The following is a 16180-nucleotide window of genomic DNA, read 5'->3' as shown; positions in this document are numbered from 1 at the left end:
TTTGTTGACACCGACCTACATAGGGCGGAACGATCACCACGATGAAATAAGGGAAATTGGAGCTCGTAAGGAAAGATATAGGTGTTCATTCTTTCCTCGCGCTATACGAGATTGGAAAAACAGAGAATTGTGAAGGTTGTTCGATAAATCCTCTGCTAGGCACTTAAATGTGATTTGCAGAGTATCCATGTAGATGTAGATGTAAAAGCCAATGCTCCGTAATTTGACTGGTGTCTATATGACCAGGTCTTACATTGCATATTTTTTCACTATGAGCAATGATTATGTTATTGTATTGCCATAGTGCCATCAATAAATCGTTTAAGGGGGCTTAGAACCAATAATAAAACAGCACATACAATTTTAGTAAAAAATATAGAAAGATAATGTGTCAATGTATACAATTATGTTGAACAACGGTCCTCAACGAAAAAAAAAACAGTTGCTGTATTATAGTTCATTAGATACCTGTGCAAATAGTATGCCCTTTATCGTACAGCTTTCACATGTAAAAAGTTATAATGATGTATGGAAACAAATGTCATACAGTTATATGATACTAACACAGTGTGTAATTGTCTACATACATTATGAGTTAGAATAAACTGAATGTACCTACAATGCTCTTAGGTCAATGACATGTCCGAAAGAACAGGCACCGTGCATTCATGTCACTGATTTGCCTAGATGGGCAATGGATCCACCTTCTTCAATGAGAATGCACAAGTACGTCGGATCTCCTGTGGGAATTTCAGAGTAGCGACCGTGGATGAAATGGAGACAGACTGCGGATAAGTGACACTCGGTGAGAATGTGGGTCGGTCGTGAGGGGTGGAGGAGTGTTTAACGCATAGGCCTAGTAAGCAGGAGAGCCTGGGTTCCAATCCAGGTACAGCGCACATTATCACTAGCCGCCGCTATTTTCGAATAATGTCCTAATGTAGCTGATATCATTAATCCCTTTCCTTTCTTTTTTCGCCTTGCCTCCCCCCCCTTTCCATCTTCACAGCTTGCTCTGTGCAACCTGGTGGTGGTTCCATAATGGTGTGAGCTGTGTACACATGGAATGTGCTAGGTCCTCTGGTCCAAATGAACCGATCAGTGACTGTGTACGGCTACTTGGTGGTCATTAGCATTCATTCATGTACTTAATATTCCCAAACAACGATAGAATTTTGTGAACGACAATGGGCCGTGTCACAGGGTCACAACTGTTCGCGAATGGTTTGAAGAATATTCTGGAAAGTTCGTGCCAAAGATTTGGCTACCTACTGAACATTTATGGCACATTATCGAGACGTCAGTCCGTGCATAAAATCCTACAACGGCAACACTTTCAGAACTATAGACGGCTATAGAGGCGGCATGGCTCAGTCTTTCTGCAATCGAGTTGGTGCACTGTGCCAGGGGAAAGGACGTCCGACACGAAATTACGGGATATCACATGACTTTTGCCACCTCTGTGAAAGGTGCAATTCTGATCACGGACACAGCAACCGACAAAACAGATGCAGACGGCAATGATGCCGCCTCCAGTAAGTGAGTTGCGGAGCGCAACGATATATACAAGCAAATCAATCGTTCGTAAGAACTACATGAGGCGAGATGTGTGGTAACCCCACGCGGATATTGTTCTGTCGGTGGAAAAAATGGTTCAAATGCCTCTGAGCACTATGGAACTTAACTTCTGAGGTCATCTGTCCCATAGAACTTCTTAAGCCTAACTAACCTAAGGACATCACACGCATCCATGCCCGAGGCAGGATTCGAACCTGCGACCGTAGCAGTCGCGCGGTTCCAGACTGTAGCGCCTAGAACGGCACGGCCTTCTGTCGGTGGAAGAGGATGATTGTTACATACCAGAAAAGCACTGAAGTTGGCAGGGCCTTTACATAAAAGTAGAGCAGCGAAGGAAGTGAAACAGCGTTAATATAAAAAAAATTGTTAGTATGGAACCATATTCAAAACCGTTTTTCGTTTAAATAATGTTGTGGACTGACAAGACAGGCAGTCCACAGTGAAGGGTAACCGAAAGGCACGCGCTTAAACTCACGCAGGATGGCGTGAGGTCTGAAACAGGATACGTAATGAATGCTATAAAGGAAAGTACGTAGCTGCTGGAATACTTAACTTTAATCCATCATTTGTATACATCGTTCTTGATGAGACATGCTTCATACGATAACTATCAATTGCTATGGCGCCTTGCTAGGTCGTAGCCATTGACTTAGCTGAAGGCTATTCTAACTATCTTCTCTGCAAATAAACGAGGCTTCGTCAGTGTTGCATCGCTAGCTAAGTCGTCCGTACAACTGGGGCGAGTGCTAGTAAGTCTCTCGAGACCTGCCGTGTGGCGGCGCTCGGTCTGCGATGACTGACAGTGGCGACACGCGGGTCCGACATGTACTAATGGACCGCGGCCGATTTAAAGCTACCACCTAGCAAGTGTGGTGTCTGGCGGTGACATCACAAATAATAGACAGTTTAATTCTGTGCTTAGTTTGGCTGAAGATGAAGCAAAACCTAACTACCATAAAATGCAACAAGCGCAGAAGGGAAGTTATTTTTGACGGTGAGCTAAGTGTTCAAAATTTCGTACATTACTACCTTGTGCTACACCTCCATGACTTGGCGAGTCGGTGTTACTTTCGAACACTGAATGATGTGTCAGAGATTTGAAGACTGAAGGACTGTTCGTGTTACCTGACTAGTGATGCGTGTTTCACTATGCAGCCATTAATTCAATCAGAAAATGTATTACTTTTTTCTGCCCTATAAACTGGCGGCATCTCCTTACGACGTCGCCGATATGACGACTGAATAAGTCAGTATCATCATCTGTGTTTTCCATAACTGTATCCAATAAATTTTGCCTACTTTAGTCCCTCTCTTCCCACATGTTTAATACCATATCATTAATACCAGTTTCACTGCGTGTATTTTCTGTACTGGTACACGACGTTCAGCGTTTGTTAACTCAGATGTTTCACCCCTATTTCCTGATCTATTTGTATGATCTCTGGTAACCGTCTATTAAAAACTAGCACTTCGTCTTACAATTATCACCTTTAAATTGAAACTACATCAGTTACATAATTCACTCGTTCAGGAATTTGGCTATAGGCGATATCTTATAGTTTATCACCATCTTATTTATCAAGAATAGTGACACATTTACTAAACATTTTGAGAGTAAGACTGTTGCCAACACTGATGCCTCCCACTTAATCAGATTTCAGATTATTGAACAAGAATTTTGCTATGAATGGAATATACATATTAGCGTTGGCGGTAGGCTGGGAAACGTATTCGCACAAGACCACAAGAGAAAAGTGGATTGATGTTTTTATTTGCAAAAATTTCTATTAAGTTCTTTATTGACTACTGAGGACGCCAACTATAAATGTACTGTGGTTGATCTCGGCGCTAGCGGAAAGAATCTGACAGCGGGATATTTCAAAAATGAGCAATAGGCAAGGTTATTTGAGAAAGGCTGCTACATCACAACGAGATAAACAAATCTATAACTATATATAACGTCGTGCTCGTCGAATGACAGGAAACTCCTTTGCGATTATAAGCTAAGTGTTCAGAGCCATTTATAGGCGTGTTGGTGTGGCGGCTGATGTGACTGACGACCAGTCATTATCGGCGTGTTCTTTACACAAATTGCTATGTGACGTTTACCTTGAAGAGAACGATACTCCATTTTACAGTTAATTGTTAATGAAGCAACCAGCCGAAGATTCTTTAACAGTGGTTGACTCCAACTTAGCGGTAAACTTTAAACTAACAAATGAAAAGCACTATATCGCTTGTATTCCATAGGGTTAATTTCTTGCGTTAGTCGGTTTTCGTCTTACGACAGCTTCAGACTTTCACTGAGTGCTGTAACCAAAGAAGCTACATTGCATTTAAACATCATTAGGAAGGATGGTACACGTTATAGTGGTTATGCCTTATCCTTCCCCATGTTTATTTCACTTTTTGTTGCTACGTTTTAATGCACAGTACAGCGAGATTTCACTGTGTGAGACTGGCGAGTAGGCAGGATCACAAGGCAGACTCTAACGACGCTCCAGGTGGTTAGACAGCGTGAGAACGGCCGGGCGAGCGAGAGCTCCGCTGCAGAGTGAAAATCTCATTCTGGGAACATCCCCCAGGCTGTGGCTAAGCCATGTCTCCGAAATATCCTTTCTTTCAGGAGTGCTAGTTCTGCAAGATTTGCAGGTGAGCTTCTGTAAAGTTTGGAAGGTAGGAGACGAGGTACTGGCAGAAGTAAGGCTGTAAGGACGGGGCGTGAGTCGTGCTTGGGTAACTCAGATGGTAGAGCACTTGCCCGCGGAAGGCAAAGGTCCCGAGTTCGAGTCTCGGTCGGGCACACAGTTTTAATCTGCCAGGAAGTTTCATATCAGCGCACACTCCGCTGCAGAGTGAAAATCTCATTCTGGGAACATCCCCCAGGCTGTGGCTAAGCCATGTCTCCGAAATATCCTTTCTTTCAGGAGTGCTAGTTCTGCAAGGTTTGCAGGAGAGCTTCTGTAAAGTTTGGAAGGTAGGAGACGAGGTACTGGCAGAAGTAAAGCTTTGAGGACGGGGCGTGAGTCGTGCTTGGGTAACTCTGATGGTAGAGCACTTGCCCGCGGAAGGCAAAGGTCCCGAGTTCGAGTCTCGGTCGGGCACACTGTTTTAATCTGCCAGGAAGTTTCATATCAGCGCACACTCCGGTGCAGAGTGAAAATCTCATTCTGGGAACATCCCACAAGCTGTGGCTGCAGTCCTGTGTCCGCAATATCCATTATTTCATGAGTGCTAGTTCTGCAAGGTTCGCAGGACAGCTCCCGTAAAGTCTGGAAGGTAGGAGACGAGATACTAGCAGAAGTAAAGCTGTGAGGACTGTGTGTGAGTCGTGCTTGGGTAGCTCAGATGGTAGAGCACTTGCCCGCGAAATGCAAAGGTTCCGAGTTCGAGTCTCGGTCCGCCACACAGTTTTAATGTGCCAGGAAGTTTCAAACTTTTTGTTCTTTATATTTACTGTTAAAATATTAACACACAATGAGTGCCATCTTTTACAACCGTGCAGACGACGTTGCCTGCACGGTCAACGTGTTATAATAATTTCAGTAGCACTCAGCTCATCAGTAAATGCTAATTACGAAGATTAGTTGCCGTCTGTGCTTATTGATGGAATGGACCGAGCGAGGTGGTGCAGTAGTTGGCATAGTGGGCTTTCGCGAGTACGACGGTTCAACGCCGCGTCCGACCATCCTGGTGCAGGTTTTCTGTAATTTTAGGATCCGGGAGCAAACCCGAGGAGACTTTCAAGAATTGTTACGGTAGCCTCGAAAAACATACTTGTCCGATCTCATGGCGATTCTAAGACTGAAACATTTCTGTGGCTTTAGTGGTGGTCTGGAAGCAATGATTAATGACCGGGAATATAGCCATGAATATTAATGGTCTTCTGAAATCGTTTTACTAATTTTGCAGTTGTTGAAATAAAATAAAATTAGGTGGAATTTTGCGATACTTATCATGCTTAGCCACTTAAACGTACCCACTCGTCACATTATCGTGCACTGTTTATGGCACAAGTGATAGCGCTCGGGACCCCCAGAGAAGAAACTAACTGGGGAAACGTCTACGAGACGTGAGGTAAGTAAGTTGGCTGCAATTCGTTTACGTGGAATAGGAGGCGGACGGACTAGACTTTCAACAGCATATCACACGTACCACATTCATTTCCCTGACAGCTGTGATAGCATTACACTTGGCATCCCTGTGCGTGGATGTGTGCCTTAAAGTGGCAGACAGCAGTTTGCGTTTTTAAAAACCACTTTATTAGCCCTCATGTGATAATGTTACACTTGGCATTCCTTGTGTAGGTGCAAACGCGTTCAAACATTGGTTAATTTTGATAGGAAGCACTAAACCCTCATTATAGTGTTACACATCTAGACTGAAGTAGAAACACACAGTAAATGTCATGTACGGCAGTGTTCTGATAGTGAAATCGAAAGATAGAACAGTCACTACCAGTACACATACTAATCTGTACAGTAATGGATAATAGTGATCAAACAGTCAGTATAAATTTGAAAACTGAATAAATCACGAAATAATGTAGATAGAGAGGTACAAATTGACAAACATGCTTGGAATGACATGAGGTATTATTAGAACCAAAAAATACAAACTTTCAAAAAATGTCCGACAGATGGAGCTTTTCTGATCAGAATAGCTATATAATTAGCGTAACGAAATAAGACAAAGCAAAGATGATATTCTTTACAGGAAATTCTCAATATGTCCACCATCATTCCTCAACAATAGGTGTAGTGGAGGAATAATGTTGTGAACAGCACTGTAAAGCATGTCCGGAGTTACGGTCAGGCATTGGCGTCGGATGTTGTCCTTCAGCATCCCTAGAGATGTCGGTCGATCACGATACACTTGCGACTTCAGGTAACCCCAAAGCCAATAATCGCACGGACTGAGGTCCGGGGACCTGGCAGGCCAAGCTTGACGAAAGTGCCGGCTGAGCGCACACGATCATCACCAAACGACGCGCGTCTAGCAATATAGGGTGTTTATTTTTGTTCCAATAAAACCCCATGTCATTGCAAGCATGTGTGTCAATTTTTACCTCTCTATCTACATTATTCCGTTGTTTACTAAGTTTTAAAATATTTATTGACTTTTTGATCACCCAGTACTTTCTAATTTTATTTGACTCCTTTACTTTGTATATTCAGATGCAATCATTCACGAAGACATTTCTGAATTCCCCATGTCCTGTGACATAAATTACGGAAAATTTATCAACACTATTTATTAACTTCCTTCCTCGGAATCTGAAAAACCGATTTCCACTAATGAATTCGCTATGTTAGGCCAGTAAAATCAGTTTCCGGTCGCTATGTAACTCTGCGGCAGCACTAATGGTTTCAGAGCAGAGAGCGGAGGTGCTGTCTGTCGCCGAAGCAGGTAAACGGCGGCACTTTTGGACGTTGTTCCCGCGTTCGGCACACCTCGCATTAGAAGCGTCAGTGGCCCTCACACCCACGCGCGACTTAGGTTCCGCGTACAAGAAAGTCCGTCACTCCGTTTACGTGGGGCTCACAAAACCGGATGTCGCAACCGATTTCCCAATACCGCTTCTGGGTGGTCATGTAAAGACGTAAAAATCGATTCTGGAAATCCACTTCTAGTTGCCGGTTTTCCAGTCCTTCTATCGATTTTCACTCCCACGTAAACGCAACATAATTAAAAAATTTCGGCTAATATGAACGGAGCGGCTATTTGTATAGGGAAGGATAAGTAGAAATATAAGACTGAACCTGTTTACATGTCGTCTAATTGAATTACCGATTGTGCTGACTAAATCAGAAAGTGTAACAGCTATTTTCCTGGCGGCATACACTACTGGCCACTAAATTGCTACACAAAGAAGAAATGCAGATGATAAACGGGTATTCATTGGACAAATATATTATACTACAACTGACATGTGATTACATTTCGTCGCGGTTTGGGTGCATAGATCCTGAGAAATCAGTACCCAGAACAACCACCTCTGGTCATAATAACGGCCTTGATACGCCTGGGCATTGAATGAAACAGAGCTTGGATGGGGTGTACAGTTACTGCTGCCCATGCAGCTTCAACACGATACCACAGTTCATGAAGAGTAGAGACTGGCGTATTGTGACGAGCCAGTTGCTCGGCCAACATTGACCAGACGTGTTGAGTTGGTGAGAGATCTGGAGAATGTGCTGGCCAGGGCAGCAGTCGTACATCTTCTGTATCCAGAAAGGCCCGTACAGGACCTACAACATGCGGTCGCGCATTATTCTGCTGAAATGTAGGGTTTCGCAGGGATCGAATGAAGGGTAGAACCACGGGTCGTAACATATCTGAAATGTAACGTCCACTGTTCAAAGTGCCATCAATGCGAACAAGAGGTGACCGAGACGTGTAAGCAATGGCACCCCATACCATCACGCCGGGTGATACGCAAGTATGGCGATGACGAATACACGGTTCGAATGTGCGCTCACCGCGATGTACCCAAATACGGATGCGATCATCACGATGTTGTAAACAGAACCTGGATTCATCGGAAAAAATGACGTTATGCCTGGGGTGCATCTAGGTTCGTCGTTAAGTGCACCATCGCAGGTGCTCCTGTCTGTGATGTCCAGGGTAACCGCAGCCATGGTCTCCGAGCTGATAGTCCATGCTGCTGCAAACGTCGTCGAACTGTTCGTGCAGATGGTTGTTGTCTTACAAACGTCCCCATCTGTTGACTCAGGGATCGAGACGTGGCTGCACGATCCGTTACAGCCATGCGGATAAGATGCCTGTCATCTCGACTGCTAGTGATACGAGGCCGTTGGGATCCAGCACGGCGTTCCGTATTGGATCTCGTCCAACGGTAGCAGCAATGTCGCGATACGATAAACCGCAATGGCGATAGGCTACAGTCCGACCTTTATTCAAGTCGAAAAGGTTTAGTGTGGCGTCAAACAAACACAGAGTGGGAGCTCAAAAACATGCAAGCAACAATCAAACATGGAGGCGGTAGTACGATGGTGTGGGGATGCATGTCTTCTAGAGGTGTTTCGAGCACGTCTTTATTGAAGGCACCATGAACAAATTTGTCTATCTTGATATACTCAAACAAAATCTGACAAAAAATGCTGCGACGTTGGCTCTTGGAGGTGACTTTTACATCCTAAAAGACAATGATCCCAAGCATGCGGCGGAAAATGTGAAACAGTGGATCGTATACAACACGCTCCATCGCCGCACTATCGCACCGCAGTCTCTAGTACTCAATCCCATCGAGACCATCTGAAATGAACTGAAAACGAGACTACACAAACGACATGTGAGCAGTTTGACACATTTGAGTGCATTGATAGGAGAAGAATGGGTGATATTGGTTCGGATATATAGAAAAAGGTGTTTACTCGATGCCATAAAGACTGAGGGCTGTAATACAGAGTAAGGGACGCATTACCAAATACCGACTGCTGTCTTTTACCCACTGTATATTTCGATTTTCTTTCTTTTATTTTGCATAAGGTGTGTTTTGTTACTTGTTCTCCATATGTTCAGACTAACATATGTACTTGACATGTGTAAAGCACAAAATATAGGTTTTATGTCGAAAATACATTTGAAATTTACTCCCAGTGTATGAATACTTTTGTCCGCCTCAGTACATTCTCCTGCCTGTTCCCAACAGTAGGCGACGGGGCTATCTGATGCGTACTCTTTCTGAGGCTCTTGTCAGTAACCTACAGACGTGACACGATCATGGCAGATTCCCGTTGCTGGGCAAATGACTTTTTTACGGAATATATAAACATGCACGAAGAGCAACGGCGCTTTTGAAAAATGGAATTCAAATGCCATAAAAATACGAACTGAAAGACTGAAGCTTATGATACTGGTGGCGTTTATCCGAAGCGAACCGCGACTCCGTTGCAAAAAAGAATACAGATCTTAAGGGACTTATTAAGAAAGGAACGGGAGAAAGTTTACGACAGTAAGCGAAGGGCAGGTCTCTCGATTACATTCATGTACCACCACCTTTGTGGTATGATGCAGATAGTATATTGTGGCAATCGCCCGCGAACGTAAACAAACAAGAACTTAGATTGCCCGAGGGGAGAGGAGCGGTGTGGAGAGAATAAGCCTCACCTCCCACTGGAGGGGCTGCCGTCCTACAACCGCGTTCTGTGTTTCCACGTAAACAGAACTGACATAATGGTCAGCGGAATTGCTGATACCCTCTGATGGGGCGACAGTCCCATTCGAATTCCTTTATGGACTAGGATTAGCCTCTTCACACATTTCAAGATCAGGAAGAAAATGTAATCTACAACACAATGCAGACTGGTAGTGGCTACAGCGCAATTGTTGACTGGTAATTCAGGCCCGACATCTACCCGTATCGTACGCAACCATAGTTCAAAGCATTCCCCACCTAAAACTGTACGGTAAAGTGCCTTTTGTATCCCGCGTCTGCTCCTGAAATCTGGAAGCGAGTAGGAGCAGGTGTGGCAAAGCACATCGGTACTGTAAGTAAAGTAAAAGAGGTTTTACTATGGTACAAACATATGCAAACATATTACATAACTTTAGGCTATGAGCACGTAGGTGTGCAGCCAAAGTCCAGATAAGAAAGTCTCAATAGCAAGCTAAGCTAAAGCGATGGTTCCCAGCTGTCTGCTCTTCATGAACTGGGCCGAAAGTGGAGCGGCGCTCGTAGAGCTGCACAGCGCCGGCTAGAGGGCGCTGTCGTCGGCGAAGATCTTAAAAAAAAAAATGGTTCAAATGGCTCTGAGCACTATGGGACTTAACATCTGTGGTCATCAGTCCCCTAGAGCTTAGAACTACTTAAACCTAACTAACCTAAGGACATCACACACATCCATGCCCGAGGCAGGATTCGAACCTGCTACCGTAGCAGTCGCGCGGCTCCGGACCGAGCGCCTAGAACCGCTAGACCACCACGGCCGGCGGCGAAGATCTTCCGCTCCCGTAGTGCGAACTTACGCTGTGGCATTGGAACTATGGATACCACAGTGACAGCGTAATACTTCGGCTTCGTTTTGTTTACTGGGCCTCAAAAGTTGTCAAGCTGCCTGAAACTTTGACTACACATATCTGTGTGATAATAACATGTGTAGTAGACTGTTACAAGCACCATCCCATGCTTCGACAGATTTTTCTCCTTCGTCTCATTCTGCATCTAACAGATTTATGTCCCAGATCAAAGCACTACATCCCTTAACATATTTTACACCAACATGACCACAGCGTAACAAAAGTTCCTAGTCTTTTTTCTCGTTTTTAAGCAGTGATGCCACTAAAAAATTTACTTGGAATTCTGTGCGACTTTTCCTCCGCCTAAGTTTCAATTGTTTCTTAATTAAAATAGTGATACAATAGCTAGCACTTTTAATTGTTTACCTTCGTGTCTTCTAGGCGTTGTGCATCATAAAGTACTTCTCATATCTCAGGAATTACGTTAGACAACGACTATCTGGAAATTCTTGTGGAAAGTTTTAAACCTGCGAGGGAGTGAGCGTATTCTGAAAATCTGAGAATAGCTGTAAGACGTTTCTCTGTAGAACCGCTGTTCTTCTTAACTGTGTCGTTCCAGCTGATTATATTCTTGACAGTGTCCAACAGTGTATCATTCTTAAATAGATTCGATAATTCGGTAATCGTGTCACAGCTCTTTAATCAAAGAAGTATCTACATGATTACTCTGCAGTCTACATTAAGTGAGTGGCGAGGGTTCATCCAACCACCTTCAAACTATTTCTCCACGGCTTCCACTCTCTAACAGAGCGCGATAAAAACGAGCACAAATCTTTCTGTGCGAGCTCTGATTTCTCTTATTTTATCACTTTCATCATTGATCGCTATATATGTGACAGCCAACAGAATATTTCCGCATTCGTAGGAGAACGTAGCAGACTGAAATTTCATGAGAAGATTCTGCCACAACAAAAAAACCTTTGTTTTACTGACAGCCACTCTAAATCACGCATCATGTCCGTTGCACTCTCTTCTTTATTTTACGATAATACAAAAAAGAGCTATCCTTCTTCGAACTTTCTCGATGTCCTCTTTCAGTCCCATGTGACGCCGATCTCACAGCGCACAGCAATAGATCAGAAAAGCGTGGTGTACGTAGTCTCTTTAGTCGACCTGTTGCATTTTCTAAGTGTTTTACCAATAAATCACAGGCTTTGGTTTGCTCTACCCATGGCATTATCTATGTGATCCTTACAACTGAAGTTATTCATAATTGTAATCCCTAAGTATTTAGTTGAACATACAGCCTTTAGGTTTGTGTGCTTCATCGTGTAACCGAAATTTCTTTTGTTCTCATGTGGATACCTAACACTTTTCATTATTTAGAATCAATTGCCACTTTTTACACCGTACAAATATCTTGTTTAAATCATTTTGCAATTGGTTTTAATCATCTGATGACTTTGCAAGACGGTAAATGACAGCATCATCTGCAAACAACCTAAGAGGACTGCTCAGCTTGTCTCCTATGTCGTTTACGTAGAACGGAAACAGCAGAGGGCCTATAACACTTCACTGGGGAACGCCAGCTACACTACTGGCCATTAAAATTGCTGGACCAAGAAGAAATGCAGATGATAAACGGGTATTCATTGGACAAATATATTACATTTTCACGCAACTAGGGTGCATAGATCCTGAGAAATCAGTACCCAGAACAACCAACTCTGGTCATAATAACGGCCTTGATACGCCTGGGCATTGAGTCAAAAAGAGCTTGGATGGTGTGTACAGATAAAATTGCCCATGCAGCTTCAAAACAATACCACAGTTCATCAAGACTAGTGACTGGCGTATTGTGACGAGCCAGTGGCTCGGCCACCATTCACCAGACTTTTCAATTGGTGAGAGATCTGGACAATGTGCTGGCCAGGGCAGCAGTCGAACATTTTCTGTATCCAGAAAGGACCGTACAGAACCTGCAACATGCGGTCGTGCATTATCCTGCTGAAATGTAGGGTTTCGCAGGGATCGAATGAAGGGTAGAGCCACGGGTCGTAACACATCTGAAGTGTAACGTTCACTGTTGAAAGTGCCGTCAATGCGAACAAGAGGTGACCGAGACGTGTAACCAATGGCACCCCATACCATCAGGCCGGGTGATACGCCAGTATGGCGTTGACGAATACACGCTTCCAATGTGCGTTCACCGCGATTTCGCCAAACACGGATGCGACCATCATGATGCTGTAAACAGAACCTGGATTCATCCGAAAAAATGACGTGTTGCCATTCGTGCACCCAGGTTCGTCGTTGAGTAGAACATCGCAGACGAAGCTGTCTGTGATGCAGCGTCAAGGGTAACCACAGCCATTGTCTCCGAGCTGATAGTCCATGCTGCTGCAAACGTCGACGAACTGTTCATGCAGATGGTTGTTGTCTTACAAACGTCGCCATCTGTTGATTCAGGGATCGAGACGTGGCTGCACGATCCGTTACAGCCATGCAGATAAGATGCCTGTCATCTCGGCTGCTAGTGATACGAGGCCGTTGGGATCCAGAATGGCGTTCCGTATTACCCTCCTGAAACCACAGATTCCATATTCTGCTAACAGTCATTGGATCTTGACCAACTCGAGCAGCAATGTCGCCATACGATATACCGCAATCGCGATAGGCTACAATCCGACCTTTATTGAAGTCGGAAACGTGATGTTACGCATGTCTCCTCCTTACAGGAGACATTACGACAACGTATCACCAGGCAACGCCGGTCATCTGCTGTTTTTGTATGAGAAATCGGTAGGAAACTTTCCTCATGTCAGCACCTTCGGCGCCACCCTCGTGTGAACGCTCAGAAAAGCTAATCATTTGCATATCACAGCATCTTCTTCCTATCGGTTGAATTTCACGTCTGTAGCACGTCATCTTCGTTGTGTATAAATTTTAATGGTCAGTGGTTTATAATGTGACGGTAACTGTGCTCCTTAGGACGTTTGCTTGGTTCATGTTCACAGCTGCAATACCTATTGCTGCCGTGCCAATAATAATATGTTTTTGAAGCTTTTACGTAAGGAACATGGTTGCAACTAACGTTGACGCCAAGCACACGCTACGCAGCATTTTAGAACTGAGGAAACTCCACACGTCACTCTTGGGCCGATATAGACGCGCATGTTTCAGCACACGCAGGCGCTTGCCCGTGCGACTCCTGAACGCCGACTTCCTTTAACACCATGCATCTGCGCGCCACGGTTTTGCGCACGTGCAGGCTCGCTGGCAGATGCGCAGCCTGAAGTCGCACTGCTATAACTGTACATGTGAAGGACCAACAATGTGAGCGAGTGGTACCGCTTGTGGCGGGTCAGAGCGGCTTGCCATCTGCGGTCGTATTCGTAATTGTAGCTTTACACTCTGGTACATGACGCGTAACTACAATAAGTGGTCGATTTTGGCCACAAAGCCACTCGTTTAAAACGGGCTTCAGATGAGTATCTGTTAACCTGGATCAGTGTTTTGTTAGATACTGTGTTTGAATCCCTTACGCAATGACTGCACGAATGTATCTGCCTTGTCACGCCGGTATTACGGTATTTCGTAGATAAAGAAATGTGATCAAATATTCGTCAAATTTCTTTGACAAAGTTATTTGACGTGGCGCTAAAAAGGGGTATTACGCTGTCGTTATATTTTTCCTCAAATTTCAAGATGGCGGAAGACAACTTGTTGCTATGCGATGCAGTTGTTAGTACCACAATTACATTGTGTATGTGTTTGGAAGAAAAGCGGCTGAAAAAAAGGAAGCATACTTGGATGAAGCCCTAGGTATTACGTCGCAATAGTAAAAGCATTCAACAAAATTTGTTACGAGAGCTACGAGTGGAGGAAGTCAAGCATTAATATATAAATCACTTTCGAACGGATGATTATGTATTTCAGTATTTGCTCAGTGCAGTGGTTTCTTGTATCACAAAACAGAATACCCTGTTGAGAAATGCTGTGTGTGCACAGGATAGGCAAACTGTGACACTGCGATTACTTGGTACATGATAGAGCTATTCCAGTTTACAATATGGCACTCGAATATCATTTTGCACATTAACCAAAATAATTCCAGAAACGTGTGAAGCGATTTATAAAACACTGAAGGGGGAATATGTGAAGGCAAATAAACATTTAGTTCACTATATGGGCAATAAAAAGCATTTTTAATCTGGAATAATTTAACTAACGGAATTAGTGTTCCAGCTACAAAATAAATAAAAGGTACGAAACCGATGTAGCACTTTTTAACATGTGGCATCCAGTGTTCAAAAATAGACAAAGGAGGATGAAAAGTTAAGAAAGAACTTTTTTATTTTACAGTGCGACCACATCCTCTATTCCGGCTTGCTGAATAACTGCCTGGAGATTTAGAGGTGGATGGCTGTAGCGGTGATTGTGAAAATGGTCTGCAGCATGTTTCACATGCCCATCAACGCACAATTAATAGCATGCACTGTGTCCCTTTCTTCACCCCCCGCCCTAGTCGAAGCAAGTTTGTTTAAGAAAATAAAAGAATCGAAGGAAAAAACCAACTGTGGAGCCATGTTTACGAACAGACTACAGAGACGTAAAATAGCTTTAGCGACGCCAGCGCTCGAAGCGGTTACATTTCACATTGCAGTAATTTGAAGACGAACGACTTTTATGATCAAATCTACGGCGAGGCCATAGATTTGATCATATTTATTTGACGACAGGTGAGATTTGACAAAGTTCCCTATTACACCATCAAATTTCTTTGACATAAAAATTTGACAAATCAACTTTGACAAATAAATATGATAGCGTAATTACCGGCCCTGCGCGTCGCTGACCTTGAGCCTATGTCTAGAAGGTACTCACCAGTATCTGCCTGTGACGCAGCAGTCGAGCACTGTGCAGCGAGCAGCTATTCGACGGCGCGCTTCTGTTGCAATGACGGCCGGCACCTCTCCCGTGGGGGCGTGGCACAAAAAGGCACGCGGTCAGGGTCGGGCTAGCCGCAGGAAGGAGAAACCGGTTATCCTGCTCTGGGAAGCGGACGATTGCAGCAACGCGCGCTTTGCCTGCGCAGGTTCACACTCACAGTCGGTCACGAAACCGAAGTGCTATGTAGCGATGTGACACAGACACAAGGAGAGGTCGACAGGTCTCACCACCTGGGAGTACGCACCTTGGCTCAGGGTCTAGAGCCATTTTATTCCACATCTCCGTCCACTCATTATTCCAGGAGTATAGGTCCGTTTCCACGAGACGATAAAAATGGTCATCGTTAACTGTATTTTTCTTCAGTAATATGAATACACAGGATTAACGTTGCGCGATAATATTTATATAATAGTTCGTTGTGAACCGGCTTTCGGCTTCTTAAGCCATGGTCAGAGAACTTAATACTAAACAGATAGTCCACACAACTTCAGCGACAATTCATAGCTGCACAAATTTTGTTGTACAAAGATGTGTGACATTTTGTGGCTATATCTACACAAAAGACTGGCATAATGCAATAACTAACGAGATTCTGGACAAATAAATCTTACGTTACAGTACATTCAAATATTAAAAATACATCAGTATATACCCAAATAAGCTGTGC

At 44.0% G+C, this 16180-nt stretch overlaps 1 protein-coding gene across 5 annotated transcripts in view; it reads right to left on the bottom strand.

Annotated features, from left to right (window-relative positions):
- LOC124786328 (probable cytochrome P450 6a13) overlaps positions 1–15596 on the bottom strand; it is a 421393-nt gene extending 405797 nt beyond the window's left edge. For 2 of the 5 annotated variants that reach the window (XM_047254255.1, XM_047254254.1), the window contains exon 1: positions 15448–15596. The gene's annotated coding sequence lies outside the window, so the exon portion shown is untranslated. The remainder of the gene's footprint in view (positions 1–15447) is intronic. The other 3 variants (XM_047254256.1, XM_047254257.1, XM_047254258.1) reach the window with 2 other exon arrangements.
- Between the last annotated feature and the right edge of the window lie 584 nt (positions 15597–16180).

The sequence above is a fragment of the Schistocerca piceifrons genome, chromosome 1 (assembly GCF_021461385.2).
Source record: "Schistocerca piceifrons isolate TAMUIC-IGC-003096 chromosome 1, iqSchPice1.1, whole genome shotgun sequence".
Taxonomy (NCBI): Eukaryota; Metazoa; Arthropoda; class Insecta; order Orthoptera; family Acrididae; genus Schistocerca; species Schistocerca piceifrons.
The sequence above is the reverse complement of the archived record's forward strand: the minus strand, read 5'-3'. Positions and strand labels throughout refer to the sequence as shown.